Source organism: Dryobates pubescens, chromosome 8, assembly GCF_014839835.1.
Source record: "Dryobates pubescens isolate bDryPub1 chromosome 8, bDryPub1.pri, whole genome shotgun sequence".
Lineage (NCBI taxonomy): Eukaryota > Metazoa > Chordata > Aves > Piciformes > Picidae > Dryobates > Dryobates pubescens.
Window position 1 is genome coordinate 31,884,900 of NC_071619.1, and position 23,027 is coordinate 31,907,926.

The 23,027-nt window shown below is 45.1% G+C and overlaps 1 protein-coding gene across 1 annotated transcript in view; it reads right to left on the reverse strand.

Moving 5' to 3' along the window:
• Nucleotides 1-23,027, reverse strand: part of ALCAM (activated leukocyte cell adhesion molecule) — a 123,294-nt gene that overhangs the window by 47,107 nt on the left and 53,160 nt on the right. The window lies entirely within an intron of this gene.

Consider the following 23,027-nt stretch of genomic DNA (forward strand, 5'->3'; position numbering starts at 1 on the left):
GGTGTTTAAGAAACATGTGGACATGGAACTCTGGGACGTGATTTAATGCCCATGGTGATGTCGCATCTAAGGCTGGACTCAACCTTGGAGGTCTTTCCCAACTGAAACAATTCTGTGATTCTATAAATGTATGTCCAACTTTTGTAAGTTGTAGTCAGCATCAGAAAAAACAAGCTCTTTCTGTCAGTTGATGCCTCAGCTAAAAGGCCACTGCCAATGATTTACTTTGATGCTATTTTTATACAAAATATTGTTCAGGACAGTAATGCAGAAGAAGAGATAAGATGGCCAATGTATACTCTTCTAAATACTTCTGTTCAAGAACATAAAATCATAGGATAGGATAGGATAGGATAGGATAGGATAGGATAGGATAGGATAGGATAGGATAGGATAGGATAGACCAGGTTGGAAAAGACCTTTGAGATCATTGAGTCCAACCTATCATCCAACACCATCTAATCAACTAAACCATGGCACCAAGCACCCCATCCAGTCCCTTCCTAAACACCTCCAGTGATGGCGACTCCACCACCTCCCTGGGCAGCACATTCCAATGGCCAATCTCTCTTTCTGGGAAGAACTTCTTCCTAACATCCAGCCTAAACCTCCCCTGGCACAGCTTGAGAATGTGTCCTCTTGTTCTGGTGCTGGTTGCCTGGCAACCATTAATTAAATCTTTAAGGCTGGAAAAGACCTCTAAGATCATCAAGTCCAACCTCCAACACAATACCTCCATGATCACTAGACCATGTCCAGAAGTGCCACATCTACCTGCTGTGGCTCGATGCAGCCACAACTAAAGGAACTATCACTAATATTTTTTTTTAGCAGGCTGACAATTGAAAATCCTGTATTAAAATAGTTACCAACATATGGTGGGATCTGTTACAAATGGTCCAGCACACCTGCCAAGGAAGCCACTTGTAGTTTACTAAAGTGTGATGATACAAGCTGCCAAGAGATGAGCAGCAAAATGTGGGGGAATAGTTTGAGTCAACACTGAAGTAAGCTCCAACTTACTGAATACAGAATTAACCAGGTTGGGAAAGACCTTCAAGATCATCAAGTCCAACCTACCAGCCAACACCATCTCATCAACTAAACCATGGCACCAAGTGCCTCATCCAGGCTCTTCCTAAACACTTCCAGTGATGGTGACTCTACCACCTCCCTGGGCAGCACATTCCAATGGCCAATCTCTCTTTCTGTGAAGAACTTCTTCCTAACATCCAGCCTAAACCTCCCCTGGCACAACTTGAGAATGTGTCCTCTTGTTCTGGTGCTGCTTGCCTGGGAGAAGAGAGCAACACCCACCTGGCTACAACCACCCTTTGGGTAGTTGCAGATGGCAGTTAGGTCTCCCCTGAGCCTCCTCTTCTCCAGGCAAAACAATCTCAGCTCCCTCAACCTCTCCTCACAGGGCTGTGCTCCAAACCCCTCCCCAGCTTTGTTGCCCTTCTCTGGACATGTTCCAGCAACTTAACATCTTTCTTAAACTGAGGGGCCCAGAACTGGACACAGGACTCAAGAGTTGGCCTAACCAGTGCAGAGTACAGGGGCAGAATGACCTCCCTGCTCCTGCTGGCCACACCTAGTTAGGCAAAATGGAATTTTAGAATTACAGAATTGTTTTGGCTGGAAAAGTCCTCTAGCATCACGCAGTCCAACCTCACCCTAGCACCAGCACAGCCATCAAACCACCTCACAACGTGCCATGTCCCCACGTTTCCTGAACACCTCCAGGGATGGCGACTCACTTCCCTGGGCAGCCTGTTCCAATGCCTGACCACTCATTTCTCAGGAAAGTTAGTTTTTTTTCTTAATCTCCAACCTAAACCTGTCCTGGCACAATTTCAGGCCAAAGCCTTTGTAGCCTGGTGAAATGTCTCACTCTTTCTCAAGTCTCAGCTTAGCAGTACTGGTGCCATCGTGAGCTCTAGGTGAGCGGTTGGTAAGCTCAAAGGTCTCTTCCAGTCTCAACACTTTCATGGTTCAAAGTCATTCCCTGGCTGCTCCTGCAGCAGACTTCCATTGTGCCTCTCAGCTGCCCTTCCTAAGCACTTCTGTATTTGCCAGGACTACTCCAATTGGTTGGGTTTTCTTTTTTTTTGGTTGAATCTTCTCATTATGCTACTCTGCCATGCTGCTGTGTATTCAGTAGCTTAAAGGGACTTCAAAGTCTCTATTAAGTCAAATAAAACCTGTATCTCAAAAAGAACAAAAAAAGAATACCTAACATCCCCCATTAGATTTTGCCATGAATAATTTTTCCCTCATTAAAGAAAGGAAGTCGACAGGCAGCATACTAAAACAAAAAGAGCTTTCCTCCCTCCCTTTTCATTTGTAACTTGATATTGGCAGTGGTGATCAATACACACCTCAGAAAAGAGCCCACAGGGTTTATACATAAATGCTGAATAAAAGGCTCAGCAGAAGTTTTTCCAGGACTATGAACATACCCGGGAGCAGGAGAGATTTTGCTTTGGTACTCTAAGCATATATTACCCAGTCATCCTATATTCTAAGTTGAATGTCAAGTCTGCAACCTGGTCTAGGGGGAGGTGTCCCTGCCCACAGCAGAAGGGTTGGAACTAGATGATCTTTAAGGCCCCTTCCAACCCGAACTGTTCTATGAATCTATGAATTTTCACTAAAGCTACAGTAATCATGGTGGTTTGGACTGGTGGGGGCTCAGCTGCAGCACTGCCTCCAGTTCTGGGATTCCCAGTGCAAGAAGGACAGGGAATTGCTTGAGAGGGTTCAGCAAAGGGCTGCAAAGATGATTAGGGGACTGGAACATCTCTCTTATGAAGAATGGCTGAGGGACTTGGGAGTTTTACCCTGGAGAAGACTGAGAGGGGATGTTATCAATCTATCAATACTTAAAGGGTGGGTGTCAGGAGGATGGGACCAGTCTTTTTCAGTGGTTCCCAGTGACAGGACAAGGGGTAATGGGCACAGGCTTGAACATAAGAAGTTCCATCTAAACACGAGGAGGAACTTCTTTAACTGAAAGGTGCTTGAGCCCTGGAACAGGCTGCCCAGAAAAGTGGTGGAGTCTCCATCTCTGGAGACAAAATCCACCTGGACATGCTTCCATGTGACCTGGTGGTCCTGTCTTGGCAGGGGTGTTGGACTCAATGATCTCCAGAGGTCCTTTCCAACCCCTACCATTCTATGAACCTGTAATTCCAAGCATAGGGATTCCGTGATGCTTACTTTGTGAAAGTCATGCATCTAACACCGTGCAGCACAGAAACATTGTCTTCCTAGATAATCTTCATTAAGTCTGCAAGGTCCACAGCTAATTAACAGGCAGTGTCCTACCACACTTCTTTAGTGCAGTCACACTTACCAGCTCTGCTGCTTGCTGGTTCTAGCAGTGTTTATTCCCAAACAGCTTGAGTTAACCAACAGAGCAAATCATAACCTGTGACTGTAATGTGCACAGGATATTATTTTCAGTGACTAAGCTTCACTTACTTGTGGTGAAAACCATCTGCTAATCACCAAAAAAAGAAAAAAAAAAGGAAAGCAAAAGGCAGCCTCACAGAAGTTACAACTTTAACAACTTTAAAGGGCACGGATGAAGGACAGATTTATCCTTCCGTAACGCTGAGTGGGTGGAAAAAGCTGCACAGGCTTTCAACAGAAAATGTTCAGCCCTTCCAAATCACAGATTCACAGATTTCATCAGGTTGGAAGGGACCCTCAAAGGTCATCTCATCCCCTTGCAGTGAGCAGGGACATCTCCAGCTAGATCAGGCTGCTCAGACCCACATCAAGCCTGATCTGATGGAGCCTCAACCACATCCGTGGGCAACCTGTTCCACTATTTCACTACCTTCATGGTGAAGAACTTCCTTCTAGTGTACAACCTATATCTTCCCTGCTCCAGTTTCAAAGCATTGCTCCTCATCCTACCACTACAAGCCCTTCTAAATAGCTCCTCCCCAGCCTTCCTGTAGTAGGTCCCCTTCAGATATTGAAATGCAGTTATAAGGTCTCCCTGAAGCCTTCTCTTTTCCAGGCTGAACAGCCCCAACTCTCCCAGCCTGTCCTCACAAGAGAGGTGCTCCAGCCCTCTGATCATCTTCATGACTCTGTTCTGGGCCCACTCCAGCAGGTCCATGTGTTTCCTGTGTTGAGGGCTTCAGAGCTGGATGCAGTACTCCAGGTGAGTAGGGAAAAGAGTAAATGGGAAGTTTCAGCTTTCTGTGCCCTCAGGTGGCCCTGGCTATATGGACACCCCCTCCAGCTGATGGTGGTAAGCTTTCTACCGCTCTGCCTGTCTGCCAACTGCATGCCCTACTGACAACGGAGAGGACAAAGCAGAGGAGATGAATGCAGCCTCCCCACATCATCAACAGGTCTTGCTACCTGGAGACAAGATCTATCATTTCACTGATAGCACAATAACACAGGTGTGTGTGGGGGGGAAAGCTCATTGAAAGTCTAATGCCATAAATCCTTTTGATTTATGCAAAAATAAGTGACTGGCAGCTCCTCTGAGACTCTCTTTAGATTTAATGGGCTCCTCACAGACACACAGCTTTTTTAATTTCACAGATGCTTGTAGCCAGCCCCAGTGCTGGCAACTGTCTCCTGCTGTAGGAGGATGAGCTCAAACAGATGTGCAGAAATCAGCATCACCTTCATTTCTGAGAGTTTCATCTTTGCTTGCCTTTTGTTACCCAGCACGCTAAAAGTTCACAGGTGTGTAGGCACCACAAATTGCAAGCTACAGAGAAAATGAAAGAGTTAACATAGCTGAGTAACACATTATTTTAATTGTATCTAAAATATGACAGGGATCTGTTAGAGAGGGTCCAGAGAAAGGCCATGAAGATGATTAGAGTGCTGGAGATCGTCTCCTACGAAGACAGGCTGAGGGAGTTGGGGCTGTTCAACCTGGAGAAGAGAAGGCTCTGAGACCTTATAGCAGCCTTGCACTGCCTAATGAGGGCTACAGGAAAGCAAAGGAGGGACTGTTTAGAAGGGCTTATAGTGACAGAACAAGGGGGAATGTTTTAAAACTGGAGTGAGGTAGATTTAAATCAGCTGTTACGAGGAATTTCTTCACAGTGAAGGTGGTGAGACACTGGAACAGGTTGCCCAGAGAAGTTGTGGATGCCTCATTCCTGAAGTGTTGAAGACCAGGCCAGATGAGGCTTTGAGCAACCTGGTCTAGTGGGAGGTGTCCCTGCTAATGGCAGAGGTGTTGGAACTAGGTGATCTTTAAGACCCATTCCAACTCAAGCCATTCTGTGACTCTGTGGTGGTTCTTTCCATGAATTCTTTGGGTTTTCACATGCTCAACATACTTCTGCATACATAATATAATGCCAGAAAGGACCACATAACTGCAGCTCAAAGAGAACTATGGAAGTACTGAATCATTTTAGTTGAAATAGACTTTTAAGATCATCAAGTCCAGCCACTGTCCCCCAGCACTGCCAGGTTACCACTATACCATGTCTCTCTGTACCACTTCTCCGCAGCTTTGAAACCACTCCAGAGATGGTGATGCCACCACCTCCCTGAGCAGCCTGCTTCAGGCCTTGACAACCCTCAAGGGCAAGACATTTTTCCTCCAGTCCAATCTGAACCTCCCCTGGTGCAACTCGAGGCCATTACCTCGCTGTGCTGGACTTTAGTCCAGAAATCAAAGCTTGTCCCGTTGCAAAGGCACTAAGACAGTGCCAGCAGAAGACCCTGCCAAATCGTCTCACATCTGCCAAGGTCATGTTCTCACACTGCTATGAACACACAAACCCTCCTGAAGAGGCTGATGAGGCCCTGAAGGCTCAGAGCAGAGGCCAAGGAATAAAATGGACCAAAAAGTGTCACGAAGGTCTTTCCATAAACATCAGTCAGTGTCATGACATGCGGGCATGGTGATAAGAAGCAAACAGCCTCCAAACAAAACCACCCCTCAGCAGGAGCTGTCCTCTCCTATCCCCAGCTACCCTCTGGGGAAAACCATGCAGGGCTTAGAAAATGCAAAATATGAAATCCACTTAAAAAAGAAAAATTAATCTATGAGGTACTCTCTAGAATTTCCAGCTGCAGGCACTGCTTTCTGCAAGCACAGTGTCGCCATCAAGTCCAAAAGCAGCAGCCTGTGTTCTAAGGTCTATCTGCCGTGCCAAAAAGGGTACCAAAGAGTTACTGCAAGTATCTGCAAACAGAAGCTATAAAGAAGTTCCCTTTTTTTCTTGCCAGTATTTATGCACATAATCATCTTCAACAGCAAACAGGCCCACAGCATGAGGATGGGAGCACAAAACCACCATTGCTACTAGAAAGCAGTTATGCTTTCCTCCCTCCTTATTACCCATATTGTGGTGGCTTCCTGAAAGTCCAGGACCACATTCAGAATCACAGAACTGTTTTGGTTGGAAAAGGTCTCGAAGATCATTGAGTCCAACCATCAACCTAACATTACCAGGTCATTAAACCACGTCCCAGAGTTCCACGTCCACACATTTCTTGAACACCTCTGGGAATGGTGACTCCACCATCTCCCTGGGCAGCCTGTTCCAATGCCTGACTGCTCTTGCAGCAATGATTTTTTTTCCTAACATCCAACCTAAACCTTCCCTGGCACAATTCCAGTTCCCTCTTGTTCTATCACCCAATACCAGGGAGAAGTGACCAATCCACACCTCACTCCAATCTCTTTTCAGGGAATTGTACAGAGGTCTCCCCTCAAGCTGTCCTGTGGCCCTCAAAACCATTATGCCCAAGGAAACCCCCAGAGTATCCACTGCCTCCAACCCTCCCTAACAACTGCTGAATAGAATAGAATAGACCAGACCAGACCAGGTTGGAAGAGACCTTCAAGATCATCATGTCCAACCTATCATCCAACACCATCTAATCAACTAAACCATGGCACCAAGCACCCTATCAAGTCTCCTCCTGAACACCTCCAGTGATGGTGACTCCACCACCTCCTCAGGCAGCCCATTCCAACGGGCAATCCCTCTCTCTGTGTAAAACTTCCTCCTAACCTCCAGCCTAAACCTCCCCTGGTGCAGCCTGAGACTGTGTCCTCTTGTTCTGGTGCTGCTTGCCTGGGAGAAGAGACCAGCCCCCACCTGGCTGGTACCTCCCTTCAGGTAGTTGTAGACAGTAAGGTCTCCCCTGAGCCTCCTCTTCTCCAGGCTAAGCAACCCCAGCTCCCTCAGCCTCTCCTCATAGGGCTTGTGTTCCAAGCCCCTCACCAACTTTGTTGCCCTTCTCTGGACACACTCCAGCAACTCAACATCCTTCCTAAACTGAGGGGCCCAGAACTGGACACAGGACTCGAGGTGTGGCCTCAAGAAATGCAGCTGTGATGGGAACTGAGCAGAAAATACTTCTGAAAGGCCCAATATGATCTCACAGCTACTTTAAATCACCTCAGTGCGGGGGGGGGGGGGCTAGGATGGCTCAGTGGGACAAAGGATCTGGCTCCCAAAGGCAAAAACTTGTTTGGTGTTTTGTGAGGAAGCACAACATTTTTTCCCATAGCCTTTAGTGTCTGTAAAAACATGCACTAATTAGCACATAGCTTAAAAAAAAGAGAGAGAGAAAAAGGCTCCTATACCTAATTATTCTGGAAACTAATTATTAGCTCTGGAATGGTTATTTCCTTCTTGGAACCAGATGGTGCCCTTCCTAAAACACCCCGGCTAGAGAATTATTTATGTGAGCTCTGACCACGTCTGAACAGCTCAGGGAATGATGTATGTTTTTGCTGCCCTGCTACTGACAACAAACCTTTCTACTCCAAATTAATGGGAAACAAATGTCGCCCTGTGAAGATAAAAGTGACTTTGCAAAGTTTTATTCTTCAGAAGTTGCCTTTGTGTTTTGAGAGCCCAAGGTCCTCGTACAAATGCCACTATCGGCTTGTCTGGCAGCTGACAAGCGTCTGTGGTGTGGGCTGGGCGTGCATGGCAGAGGGGAACCCATGGTATTTGGGATCATAGAATGGTACAGGTGATGATCAAGTCCAATCCCCCTGCTGAAACAGGTACAATCTAGACTGGGTTGCACAGGAACGTGTCCAGAATTGGAACTGGATAGTCTCCAGAGAAGGAGACTCCACAACCTCTCTGGGCAGCCTGCTCTAGGGTTCCAGCACCCTCATAGCAAGGAAGTTTTTCCTCATGTTGAGGTGGAACTTCCTATATTCCAGTTTGTGTCTGTTGCCCCTTGTCCTATCACAGGGCACCACTGAAAAGAGTCTGTTCCCTTCTTCTTGACACCCACCCTTCAGATAAAATAGACTAGACCAGACCAGACCAAACCAGGTTGGAAGAGACCTTCAAGATCATCGTGTCCAACCTATCATCCAACACCACCTAATCAACTAAACCATGCAACCAAGCAACCTATCAAGTCTCCTCCTGAACACCTCCAATGATGGTGACTCCACCACCTCTCCAGGCAGCCCATTCCAATGGCCAATAACTCTGTGTAAAACGTCCTCCTAACTGCCAGCCTAAACCTCCCCTGGTGCAGCCTGAGACTGTGTCCTCTTGTTCTGGTGCTGGTTGACTGGGAGAAGAGACCAGATATTCATATTTGCAAATAAGATCTCCTCTCTGTCTCCAGACTAAACAGCCCCAGGTTTCAGCTTTCCTCATCAGACAGATGTTCCAGTCTTTTCACCATGCTTGTAGGTCTCAGTTGGACTCTATCCAGTCTTTCCCTGTGCCTCTTGAACTGGGAAGACCAGAACTGGACATAATATTCCAGATGTGGTCTCACCAGGGGGCAGAGTAGAGGGGCAGGACAAGGTTCCTTGACCTGCTAGTCACACTGTTCTTAACGCACCCCAGGATACCATTGGCCTTCTTGCCCACAAGAGCACATTGTTGCCCAAAGGATAACTTCTCGTCCACTATGACTCTAAGGTTTTTCTCAATGGAACTGTTTTGAAGAAGGTCTGCACCTAATGTATCCAATTGTAGATTGGTGTTAAAAGGGTCTTGCAAAATAAACAACAAAACCTAAATCAGTCCCCTCACATACCCAAAACAAAACCCCAGAGTAACCCCTGTCACTCTCCAGCAAAGCAGCAGCTGCCTCTAGCTTCTCACAGGCACAAATCAGCTTTTAAGGCTGATTTGCTTTGTCTAATTTTTTTTTATACACTTTTCTCTTTCTTAAAAGGATTTGCTGTGCAAATTCTGTCTGAAAGATGCTCACAGTCTACATCAAGCCACAGAAGACTGAAGAGGCTGGGTTTTGAAACCCAGTATAGATATTGAGTGGAGCCCAACTTGAACAGGGCTTCAGTGCACCTAGAATCATAAAATTGTTTTGGTTGGAAAAGACCTTCAAGATCATCAAGTCCAACTGTCAACCTAAGTGCACCATGGCCATTAAACCATCTCCTAAAGTGCCATGTCACCAGGGATGGTGACTCCACCACCTCTCCGAGCAGCCTGTTCCATGCCTGACCACTCTTGCAGCAAAGACATTTTCCCTATCTCCAACCTAAACCTCCCCTGGCACAATTTCAGGTCACTTCCCCTCATTCTATCACCTGATACTAGAGAGAAGAGACCAATCCCCACCTCACTCCAGCCTCCTTTCAGGGAGCTATAGAGAGCAATGAGGTCTCCCCTCAGCCTCCTGTTCTTCAGACTAAACAATTCCAGTTTCCTCAGCAGCTGGCTCATGAGACTTGTTCTCTAGACCCTTCACCAAACTTTACACTTGAAGACCAGTGAATCTCAACACACTCTCCCATGGACATAACTGCTTTTATCCTTACTTTAAAACAGCAGAGAAAAAGTGTGCACATCTGCAATACCTTGCCCAGCATGACAAGCAGGGCTGTCAGCTGTGGCAGAGCTGGGACAGGTAGGAAGAAGCAAGGGGCAGTTGGCACACAGAAGCTTTGAACTGGGTGACAGACCACCAGGCCAGCTTTAAAAGGGTTTCTTCAACACCTTCCACATTATATCCTTAGCATCACCCTAAAGCAATACTGAAATGAGTCTAACATAAAATTAATACCCAACACGGATATTTTAACCCCCCTCCATATATTAAGTACTCTACAATTAAAACAAGGCCCCTTAAATCCAGTTGAAGGCAGGAGAGTAGGTTTTCAGTGTCTGGTTTCATCTTAGATACATGTAATTTCTTCCTCATTACATTGCAAGGTGAACCATTTTGCACATACACCAATATTAAAACATATTTCCTCCTCAAAATGACTAAAATGTGATAAAAGCCCACACGATACTTCCCTTGCCTTGATGCTTTCAGGGGAGTACCATATGGCTTTCCTGAATTCAAAATCCATCTGATTTGGCAGCTCCTTATTTAGAACATGCAAATTCACATCACCTATTTTCAAATGTATTCTGCCTAGCAGAACATTGTTTTCTCAAACAGCTGTGCAACCTAAGAAAGAAAGAAAATCCAAGGAGCTGAAGAGTCTTACTGAAAACTCTTTTCTTCCACAAAACTCTTGAGACCCACAGAAACCAGGCAGGCAGCATTTGGCTAGGTGATTACTTTGGGATCTTTTCTCCACAGTCCTGCTCCAGATGACCATTCTTCCTAGGACTTACTTCACAGATCAACCAAAAGGCTTCCCTGAAGAAAACATCTGATAGACTTGAAATAAAAGGCAATAAAATATTCTGGCTTTGCTCTGGATTTTGCACTAGGCTGAAATCACTTCTCTATTTCTCAGGATGGACACAATAGCTACAACTGAAATTGCTGTTTAGTTATACTTCAGAGAACAAAGTAGTTTGTCATTGCAGGATGCTTCTGTACTCCTAAAAATAACTGGAAGACAGCTACTATGAGAGGGGAAAGAGAGAGGGGGGGAGCAGATGGGAAGGGAAGAAGAGAGAGGGGCAAAAAGGGAAGAATAGAGAGGGGCAAAAAGGGAAGAAGAGAGGAGAACAAAGAAAGGGAGAGAACAAGAGAGAGGAGTGAGAAGAGAGAGGGGGAGAAGGAAAGAGAGAGGTGGGAGAGAAAATGAGAGATGGGGGAAGGGACAGAAAGAAAAAGGCCTCAAGTTGAAATGATCCTTAACAGAAAAAAGGTGAGCTCAAATTCTAGACCCATTTTTCTATCCCCAGCTGTTAAGGAACTAGACAGTGGCATATTGATCTAGCAGAACTATCATTCATTAAAGCTATTATTTGAAAAGCAGGAAAACAACGGGGGGGGGGGGGCAGGGAAAAGGTTTCAAACCCCCAGCTGACGTTCATGGAATTCTAGAGGGTGCAGCACATTTGCTGTATCAAGGCTTAATCCTAACTGATCTTACAGAAACAATTCTAATTAAGCTGGAACCAAGAAAGGGGTTCCTTGCAGACTGGTTGACCAGTCCGGAGAAAAGAAGGCTCTGAGGTGACCTAATTGTGGCCTTCCAGTATCTGAAGGGGGCTAAAAGAAGGCTGGGGAGGGACTTCTCAGGATATCAGGTCTAGGGGGACCATAGGACTAGGGGGAATGGAATGAAGCTGGAGGTGGGGAGATTCAGACTGGACATGAGGAGGAAGTTCTTCACTGTGAGAGTGGTGAAGCCCTGGAATGGGTTGTCCAGGGAGGTGGTTGAGGCCCCATCTCTGGAGGTGTTTAAGAGCAGGCTGGATGAGGCTATGGCCAGCCTGATCTAGTGTGGGGAGCTAGATGATCCTTGTGGTCCCTTCCAACCCTGGCTGATTCTATGATTTAAATCAAATGGCTGGTTTTAATCATGGGTTTAAGTCAACCACCTTGAGTTAGCTCATCAGCTTCAGTCTTGTAATTCTTTTTTGGTTTTCTTTTACCCTAATTTAAGCTCATTCATTTTGTTAACATGGGGGATTGTGAAAAGCACACACTTCATGTTAAAACAGATGACAATTTTTACTCTCACTCAACACTGATGACTTCTGACTACAAAGTCTAAGTTTTTTTCCCCCAAGTTAAAAAGCACTGATTAAAAAAAATCACTCCTGTGTGAAGCACACTGCAGAGTCTTTTAGAGATTGTAATAAATTTAGGCTTCTATAAATATAAAAGATCTCTGCTTGGGTTTCTTCTGAAACTATTTAGGTAAACCACCGCACACTTGCAACATCATAAACGTTAATCCACTTGTGTCAAAGAACATTAGAGCCGAGTAAAATGGGACACCTATTGGTAGTATGAAACCTGGTATTGCTCAGCATTCTATTACAGTGTAAAAAGCTGTCAAGATACTGTTGTGGCCTCCATTAATAACAATGAATGAGGAAAGAGCTGGTAGTGGGAGGACCATGCTGTTGTATTGTTCAGGAGATGTGGGGAAGGGGGAGGAGGAAGAGGGGGAAAAAAGGGAAGGGGGAGGAGGAAGAGGGGGAAAAAAGGGGAGAGAAGGAAGAGGGGGAAAAAAGGGGAAGGGGGAGGAGGAAGAGGGGAAAAAAAGGGAAGGGGGAGCAGGAAGAGGGGAAAAAAAGGGAAGGGGGAGGAGGAAGAGGGGAAAAAAAGGGAAGGGGGAGGAGGAAGAGGGGAAAAAAAGGGAAGGGGGAGGAGGAAGAGGGGAAAAAAAGGGAAGGGGGAGAGAAGGAAGAGGGGAAAAAAAGGGGAGAGAAGGAAGAGGGGGAAAAAAGGGGAGAGAAGGAAGAGGGGGAAAAAAGGGGAGAGAAGGAAGAGGGGGAAAAAAGGGGAGAGAAGGAAGAGGGGGGAAAAGGGGAGAGAAGGGGGGGGGGGAAGGGGAGAGAAGGAGGGGGGGGAAAGAGCTGTTCAGAGGTGGAATGCAAGATAGAAATCCTGATTAGATGCTACTGACAGCAACAACAGAGGAAAAAAAATAAAGCCTCACAGTGTACTGTGGAGAAAAACAATCCAAAGCAAGTGTCAGCAAAAAGCAAAGGACACACAGGGACACTACTTGTGCTGGGTAAGAGCCGGAGGTGTCTTTCATGTGTAGGTACTTGAAATACAAGGTGGCAGCAGTGTAGGGAACAACAGTGTGTGAGTAAGAATGAAAAAGAGAGACATAAAAATGGTTTAAGGAGTGCTTCACGGGAATGGGCTGACAGACACATCATACCCAGTACACCCAAGCATTACCAGTATACAATGTTAGTGCTTCATTTAATAGCGTTGCTCTTTCTGTCCTTTACTGAGAGCCTTACCAAAGACAAGAGTTGTCAGAAAACACTGATTTGTCAGAAAACCATCATTTTGTCCCAAAGCATACCAAGACATCCTTCTCCACATCAAACTGCAAAAGCTCCACAAGCTAAATAAAAGATGAAATTGCAGAAGGCTTGTAGCTAAGTAATTTCTCATTATAATTGTATGTACAATTTGATGTGGATCTGTTGGAGAGGGTCCAGAGGAGAGCCACAAAGATGATCTGAGTGCTGGAGCCCCTCTCCTATGAGGACAGACTGAAGGAGTTAGGTCTGTTGAGCCTGGAGAAGAGAAATCTCTAGGGAGACCTTATAGAAGCCTTCCAGTACCTGAAGAGAGCCTAAAGGAGAACTCGGGAGGGACTTTGTATAAAGTCTTATAGTGACAGGACAAGGGGGAACTGATTCAGACTAGAGGAGGGTAGATTTAGACTGGCCAGTAGAAAGAAATTCTTCAGAGTGAGGGTGGTGAGAAACTGGAACAGATTGCCTAGAGAAATTGTAGACACCTCATCCCTGGAAGTGTTGAAGGCCATACCGGATGAGGCTTTGAGCAACCTGGTCTAGTGGGAGGTGTCGCTGTCCATGGTAGGGAGGTTGGAAATAGGTGATTTTAAGACCTTATTGCTGACTACAACTGCCTGAAGGGAGGTTGTAGCCAGGTAGGGGTTGGTCTCTTCAGCCAGGCAACCAGCACCAGAACAAGACAACACAGTCTCAAGCTGCACCAGGGGAGGTTTAGGCTGGATGTTAGGAAGAAGTTCTTCACAGAAAGAGAGATTGGCCATTGGAATGTGCTGCCCAGGGAGGTGGTGGAGTGACCACCACTGGAGGTGTTTAAAATAAGACTGGATAGGGGAATTGGTGTCATGGTTTAGTTGATTAGATGATGTTGGGTGATAGGTTGGACTTGATGAAGGTCTTTTCCAACCTGGTTAATTCCATTCCATTCCATCCTATCCTATCCTATCCTATCCTATCCTATCCTATCCTATCCTATCCTATCCTATCCCTTCCAACTCAAGCCATTCTGTGAATCTACAAATCCCTAAGGTTCCTTCCAACTCAAGCCATTCTTTGAGTTCTGACTGATTTTGCTAGGGGAAAAAAAAATGTTCCTGATGAAAACCATGAACTCTTAATCTGTGTGAGCTACTATTTAATTCTTCACCAGTGCTAAGGCTCTGCTAGAAATGAGCAATGACAAAGTGGTGATGCTTTCATTAGTCTTGCCCTCAGCAGACGTTCAGAGCTGCAGCCTCAGAGCTGCTTATTTCCATGTCAATGTTGAAAGTGCCTTTCCCTACTCCCCTCAGCCCTGTAAAGCTCTGACAGACAGATGGGGATGAAACCCACCCTGAATCACTACCAGCCACAGCAGACCTAAACAGAACTTACAAGCCCCACGCCCTGCCAAAGGGGCTGATGGACAGCCGCCTAGACCTGAGCCAGCAGTGTGCCCAGGTGGTCAAGAAGGCCAATGGCATCCTGGCCTGCATCAAGAATAGTGTGGTCAGCAGAAGCAGGGAAGTCATTCTGCCCCTGTACTCAGCACTGGTTAGGCCACACCTTGAGTCCTGTGTCCCGTTCTGGGCCCCTCAGTTTAAGAAGGACATTGAGACACTTGAATGTTTCCAGAGAAGGGCAACAAAGCTGGGGAGAGGCCTTGAGCACAGCTCTGTGAGGAGAGGCTGAGGGAGCTGGGGTTGTTTAGCCTGGAGAAGAGGAGGCTCAGGGGTGACCTCATTGCTCTCTACAACTACCTGAAAGGTGATTGTGGCCAGGAGGGGGTTGGTCTCTTCTCCCAGGCAACCAGCATCAGAACAAGAGGACACAGTCTCAAGCTGCACCAGGGGAGGTTTAGGCTTGAGGTGAGGAGAAAATTCTTCACAGAGAGAGTCATTCATCATTGGAATGTGCAGCCCAGGGAGGTGGTGGAGTCACCATCCCTGGAGGGGTTCAAGAGGGGAATGGACGTGGCACTTGGTGCCGTGGTCTAGTCATGAGGTCTGTGGTGACAGGTTGGACATGATGACCTTTGAGGTCTCTTCCAACCTTAGTGATACTGTGAAAAAAGAACAACCCACAACCAACCAAACAGAAAGAAGAGAATTAAGCATGTTTGATTTGTTCAGCCATGCTCTACCTCAGCAATCTCTGAGGATAATTTTTCCCCCTTTTACTGAGAATGTTTTTTGAATAAGAGAAAATTTACATTTAAATTTGAAATGTGAAGATAACTTTGCTGTACTTTTCCTTCCAAACTATGGGACCCCCGAAGCACAAAGTGGCAATCTGCTAACCAAGACAGATGCAGTGATTCTGCCTTCTTCTTGGGTCTTTTTTTTTGTCTCTGACACACAAAAGCAGAACTTTTTTAAACACCACTTCCAGTGATAAGAACAGTCAATCCAGAAGGAGCATTCAGAAATAAAACAACCACCAAACTGAAACCCACAGCAAGCTATGGTGGGGAGAAATGATGGGAGAGTTAACAAAACCTCCAGATTGTCAGCCTTTGGCAGGCACGTGTCAGACAAACTAAAGTGCAGCTTAAACAGCAGTGCAGAATTCCTCCTGCTTTACAATCAGGAGCTCCAGCTATTCAGTTCAGTTTATTTCCTTGGGAGATTAATTTTCTGAGGGCCAAGCGACACAATCTATGCACTAGCAGGACTCTTAGATAACTTCAATTATCAACCTCCAGCTCCAAGAGGTTAATAGAAGAACACAGCTGTGGGTTGATTTGCTGGGTACCACAGCCTTGGAAGGTTGAAGACTACGCAGATGGGGATGGGTGAATCATAGAATTGTTTTGGTTGGAAAAAGCCTCCAAGGTCATCAAGTTGAAGTGAAATGAGGGAAAGGAATTACTGTTGACTCCTTATCTGGTTTCCCACTTATTTATACCACTGACAAACTTCTGCCCAGATGCTACTGGCGACCTCCCTGACACCTGCATTGAATCATTAAGATTGGAGAAGCCCTCTAACACCATTGAGGCCAACTGTTGACCTAACACCGCCATGGCCATTAAATCGTGTCCCAAAGTGCAATGTCCACACATTTCTTGAACACTTCCTGGGCAGCCTCTTCCAATGCCTGATCACTCTTGCAGCCAAGAAATTTTTCCTAATGTCCAACCTAAACCTCCTCTGGAACAATTTGAGGCCATTTCAGCCCTCATCCCTGGAAGTGTTTAAGACCAGTCCAGATGAGGCTTTGAGTAGACTGGTCCAGTGGGAGATGTCCCTGCCCATGGTAAAGGGGTTGGAACTAGGTGATCTTTAAGGCCCCTTCCAACTCAAACCAGTCTTCTGATGCTATGATTTTCTCTTGTCCTATCACTAGTTACCTGGGAAAAATGACAGACCCCATCTCATTACAACCTCCTTTCAGGCACAAACCAGGTCTCCCCAGGTCAGCCCAGGTGCAGGACCTTGCACTTGGCCTTATTGAACCGGTTCTCCTTGCGAGGTTCTCCTCAGCCACCTCTGCAGCCTGCCCAGGTCCCTCTGGATGGCATCCTGTCCTCCAGTCAGTCATGTGAGTAATTCTTTCCTGAGAATTAGGATTCATTCTCTTGGCTTGTGCTTTGTCTTTTGACTGAGCAGAGAATGCAGTATTTCTCATCTTCCTTCCTCAGAGGCTGTCTTCTCTTGAGCAGGAGTTTACAAGCCCCCCCACTAACCGTTCCTTCTAAACAGGCAGATAGAATGATTTCCATTTATAACCTGTTTTGCTAGTTGAAAAGAAACAGAACTCAACAGAACTGCACATGAAAGAAGCTGTATAAAGGTGAAATGATGATTTTCAAGGTCCCTTCCAAGTGAAACCATCCTATGCTTACTCCTAGCAGGAAAAACCAAAACAGCCTCCCCCCCCCCCCCCCCCAAAGTTCCAGCAGAGCTTATTAGGCATTATCTTGAATATTTTAGGCTGAACACTACCTCTTGGAGAGTTGATTTTTGCCTGAAGAGGTGTTTTGATTTTTTTCCTTTTTATAAATAAGATGCTTGATTTTTGCCTAAAGAATGTTTGGGTTTTTTTTTTTTTCCTTTCAATTACAAAATCTACCCATTCAGTTTTAACCCAAATGCCTGGGTAAGCTTTTTTTCTGTAGACACTGAAGAGTCAGCTATAATTTTTCTGGAGGGATAACTTTAAAATTTCTATGGGGTACAAGCTGCATTGCAAATAAGCAGCTCAACATTTCCTGGCTATGTATCTGATATGTTCCCAGATTTGGGATGATTTAAGTCTACCTGCCATTATGTACACTCTCCCTTCCCTGGTTACAAAATATTGTAAGCTTATTAACTTGGGACAGAAAATAGAAGAAAAAATGGAAAAAAAAAATTAAAAAGGGGGGAAAGGGAAATAAAAGGAGAAAAAAAGGGGGAAAAAAAGGAGAAAAAAAGGGGGGAAAAAAGGAGAAAAAAAGGGGGAAAAAAAGGAGAAAAAAGGGGGAAAAAAGGGGGGGGAAGGGGGAAAACGGGGGGGGGAAGGGGGAAAACGGGGGGGGAAGGGGGAAAAAAAGGGGGGGAAGGGGGAAAAAAAGGGGGGGAAGGGGGGAAAAAAGGGGGGAAGGGGGGAAAAAAGGGGGGGAAGGGGGAAAAAAGGGGGGGGAAGGGGGAAAAAAAGGGGGGGGAAGGGGGAAAAAAAGGGGGGGAAGGGGGAAAAAAAAGGGAAAAAAAGGGGGGGGAAAAAGGGAAAAAATAGAAGAAAAAAAAAGGTTGCAAAGATTTGACATTTTAAGCCACAATCAGAATTTTTTCAAGTGATCTTTAAGTCATTCTATGTGTATTGTAAGTTGAAATATGAATTTATGAATTGTGTAAGAGATTTTAACCTCTAGCCTTAATTGCAGACTGTGAAAGAAGAAATTGTTCTAATTTGGCACCCAACTGTGAAAACAAAGAGCTGTTTTCTGTTACAGGGGAAAAAAAAAAATGAAACAGATTTTGTTCTCCTCTTTTTCAGGAAAACATGAGGTGGGGAGAAGCAGTTTTGAGCTGATGCTTGGAAAGTGCCACTTGGAGGCACGGCTACTCAGAAAATTAAGCCCATAATACATGATATTACAAAGTGCAATTCCAGGTCTCCTAGGGATTAACCTCATCTTCTGAACACAATTTAATTTGACTAGGCTGCAAACATCAGAAAGCAAGATTTTATAACTTCCAGCAAGATTTCACTACAGCACACAGAATCACAGCATTGTTTCAGCTGGAAAAGATCTCTAAGACCATGGAGTCTAACCATCAACATCGCCATGGCCATTAAACCAGGTCCCAAAGTGCCACGTCCACACATCTGAACACCTCCAGGGATGGTGACTCCACCACCTCCCTGGGCAGCCTGTTCCAATGGCTGAGCACTCATTCAGTGAAGAAATTTTTCTGCATATCCAACCTAAACCTTCCCTGGCACAATTTCAGGCCATTTCCTCTCCTTCTAGCACATGATACTAAGGTAAAGAGACCAACCCCCACCTTGCTCCAACTTCCCTTGAGGGAGCTGTAGTGTACTATGAGGTTTCCCCTCAGCTTCCTCTTCTCCAGGCTAAACCACCCCTGTTCCTTCAGCTGCTCCTCACCTGATCTAGATGCTTCACTAGTTTGTTACCCTTCTCTCTGGACCTGCTCCAGCACCTCAATGTCCTTCTTGGAGTGAGGGGCCCAAAACTCAATCCGGTATTCGAGATGCAGCCTCCCCAGTGCCCAGCACAGGGACATGATCACTTCCCAGCAATCATTTCCCATCAATCACTTCCCATCTATCAGTTCTAGCCACTTACTGCTATTCCACTGCCATAAAAATCACTGTGTGCAAGTATCAGAACTACTCCTTTTAAGTTGATATTTTTTTTTCCTAACCAAAAATATACGTGACAGCAAAACCACCGAGGCAGCAGCGTAAGCATTAAAACACGCATATAATCTACTGCATTTTATAGAGATGTCAGCATATTTTTTATCTGTTATTAAATATTTGCAATCTATCATACTGCTCAGATAAAGGAGACTACATTATTTTTTTTCTCTGCATTTCAAATCTTGGCTTTGTTAGGAACTTCTTTTACAGTGGCATGAAGCAAGCTGAAGGCTCAGCCTCCACCGTACCAGGTGCTACCTGTCTCTGGGTGGCAGACTGCCACAATACCTTGCAAAACTAGCAAACAGAATCACAGAATTGTTTGGGTTGGAAAAGAAGGGGCACAATCACTTCCCTGCTCCTGCTGGACACACTGTTGTTGATCCAGGCCAGGATGCTGTCGTCTTTCTTGGCCACCTGAGAAGCTGCTGAAGTGCTTCGTAATTACTGTGAGACAGCAGAGATGGTTAAATACCTCTTCTGTGTTAGGCTTGGGTCTGTCTAAAGCTTGCTGCCATCAATCAACTTCAGTGAGTGCTGGATCAGAGCCACACCTGAGAATTTAAGCAATTTAATTAAGGCTTTGTCAGGCTCAAAGTTTGTTCAAGAAGCAGCTGGCCATTAACTGAAAAGGACAGATTGTTCCTTTAAACTTGTGAGGCTCTCTCTCCAGGACTAGAATAAACATTTTAGGTCCTTAATCCACAGTTAAAGTTAATCTGATTTAACAATTTCCTAATCAGCTGAGATGTGCTAGATATTGATGAGAATGAAAGCAGAACACAGCCTTGATGGACTGAAGGGCAAATCAACTTTTCATCTGAGTACTGGGACACTAGAAAAAGAACAGCTGGGAGAAGCAGAAAGATTCGTCTCCTGGAGAGTAAGGGAAGATCTGAAACACTAACTCTTTGAGCAGAACAAGTAACTACAGGCACTTGGAAAGAGAAGAATTACAACCAATCAAGACTGGAAAGCTTGAAGGGTGATTCCATTAAGAAACTCAATGTCAGATTAAGACCACAGGGAAGAGAGGTCTTCTGGATGTCAGTTTTTTTAAAAGGATTATTTTTAAGAACAGAAAAAGAGGGAAAAAGAGACAAGAAAGCAATGTGACTTCAGGTTATGAAAGAAGGCTTCTCTTCCCTTGAACTCCATACCTGATTGCTGAAATAGGTGCTATTTGCACTTTAAGTAACCACCTCACCAGATTTTGTCAAAGAGTCTTAGTGGGGAAACTAGGATCATCATCTACTTGTTAGGAAGAATGGTAGCAGCAGTGTTAGAGATGTCTGGACTGCCAGCCTCCAAAATGCATGAGCAACAGCTGGGAGGGCACATACAGAATGTTAGGAGTTGGAAGGGACCTCCAGAGAGCACTGAGTCCAACCACCCTGCCAAAAGCAGTATCACCTAGGTCATCTGCTGAGGTTGTAATTAACTTTGCTGGGGAGCAGCCAAAAGATGAAGGCAAGAAGAAATTTTTCTCTAGCACATATGCAGACAGGACACAAACAAGTGTGCATCAAAAACTGTCTCGATTTCATTGGTGACATAACCTATCACCAGCCATAGCATCTATTAAGCTAAGAAATAAAATGCCTTGTCACATGCTCTGTGTCAGATCAAATGAAACACATCTCAAAATAATTATGAAGGGGGAAAAAATAGTTAACTATAAATGCTACTGAAAGCAGCAGCAGCAGATACAAACACGGTGTTGGGGGAAAAAAAAATCAATTAAAAATGAGAAAATAGAAGCAACTGAGTAACAAGAGATTAGACAGGAAAAAATTAACTGAAGTGAACATGATTCACTGTCAACATTTAGAGGTCTCGTGATAAAATGCTTCATAGAATCAATAAGGTTGGAAAAGACCTCAGAGTTCATCAAGTCCAACCTGTCACCCAACACCTCATGACTAACTAAACCATGGCTCCAAATGCCACGTCCAGTCCCCTCCTGAAGACCTCCAGGGATGCTGACTTCACCACCTCCCTGGGCAGCACATTCCAATGGCTAACAACTCTCTCAGTGAAGAACTTTCTCCTCACCTCCAGCCTAAACTTCCCCTGGCACAGCTTGAGACTGTGTCCTCTTGTTCTGGTGCTGGCTGCCTAGAAGAAGAGACCAGCTCCCACCTGGCTACAACCTCCCTTCAGGTAGTTGTAGAGAGCAATAAGGTCTCCCCTGAGCCTCCTCTTTTCCAGGCTAATCAACTCCAGCTCCCTCAACCTCTCCTCATAGGGCTTGTGCTCGAGACCTCTCCCCAGCCCCACTGCTCTTCTCCAGACACATTCAAGTGTCTCAATATCCTTCTTAAGTTGAGGGGCCCATTCATGCTATAAAATAAAATTGAACACTGAAGAAACTTAAGACCCCCAGTTACTTTTGGCTATTAAATCACTAAATACTTCCAAGATCTCAATCTTCCTTATCTGCAAAGAGACTTTGGACTACTATGAAATACTTAAGATTCTGCAGTTAAATTTTGGGGGATTTTTTTGTTTTGGTTTTAAAGAAGTAAATTGGTGAGGGGTTTGGAACACAAGACCTGTGAGGAAAGACTGAGGGAGCTGGGATTGCTTAGCCTGGAGAAGAGGAGACTCAGGGATGACCTTATCACTTTCTACAACTACCTGAAGGGAGGTTGTAGACAGATGGATGTTGGTCTCTCCTTCCAGGCAGCCAGCACCAGAACAAGAGGACACAGTTTCAGGCTGCACCAGGGGAGGTTTAGGTTGGATGTTAGGAAGAAATTCTACACAGAGAGAGTGATTGCCTATTGGAATGTGCTGCCCAGGGAGGTGGTGGAGTCACCATCCCTGGAGGTGTTCAGGAGGAGACTTGATGGGGTGTTTGGTGCCATGGTTTAGTCGATTAGGTGGGTTGGATTGGTTGATAGGTTGGACGCGATGATCTTGAAGGTCTCTTCCAACCTGGTTTATTCTATTCTAAATTATTGAGACCAGCATCTTTTGTGTATCTGTCCAAAGTGTGGTTTTCACTAAGTTGTAAATTGGGTTTTGTCAGTGTTCTTGTCTGTATTTTATAAATGTCAAAATCCTTCTCTGTTGTTTTTAGCATACAAGTGACTTCTGATCCATGAGCAGCCTTTGAGCTGCACAAGTAAGTTGTTTCTACCAAAATCTGAAACAAACAAAAATGCCTCTTGATACAGTACCATTTTTCCCTTTTAATTCTGGGTGGAAAATTCCCATTTCACATCCTCAACAACTGCTTTAAGCTACAAGGCCACTTTCACCTTTTAAAAAGGGGGGAAAAATGTTAGTGGGGCTAAGTATGCATTTAGAAAGTTTCAGAGTTTTCTGTTTGTGGCTTTTTTTGTTGTTGTTTTGTTTCATTAGTTGGTTTATTTGGGTGTGGGGGTTTTGTTGTTTTTTGTTTGGTTTGGGTTTTTTAGGGGGTTTTGTTTGGTTTTGGGGGGGGGTTGTTTGTGGAGATGGTTTTTGTTTGTGGGTGGTGTTTTTCTGTATGCTGATGTAAAGCTCACCAACTAATTTGTTACCAAAACACAGTCATGAATCCAGGACATGGTCTAGTGGTCATGGAGATACTGGGTAGAAAGTTCGGCTTGATGAACTCAGAGGTCTTTTCTAACCTTAATGATTCCATGATTCATAAACTCAGACTGTTTGCCACACTGTAGTCTTGTAACCCCCAACAGAACCATCCACAGCCATTTTCTTACTCTAAGAAAATTACCAGAGCAGTAATCTCAGGTAAGACTAATCTCACCTAAATGTAATTACCTTCAATAGGGGCTTTTATACCATTCTAGCATCACCTTTATGCTCAGATGAGAGAAAAAGGCACTTCTATGGAACTAACCATGAATAGTCTTAAGGTGAATCATGCCCTTTTTCTCTTCACTGCAAAGAAACATAATTTAGGCAGCTGGTTCAGATTTATGCCTCCCAAAGTGGTCAGACGAATTCCTGTGACTACTGTACTCAAACCAGTTGTACAGAAAGACAGCTGAAAGCCCCAGA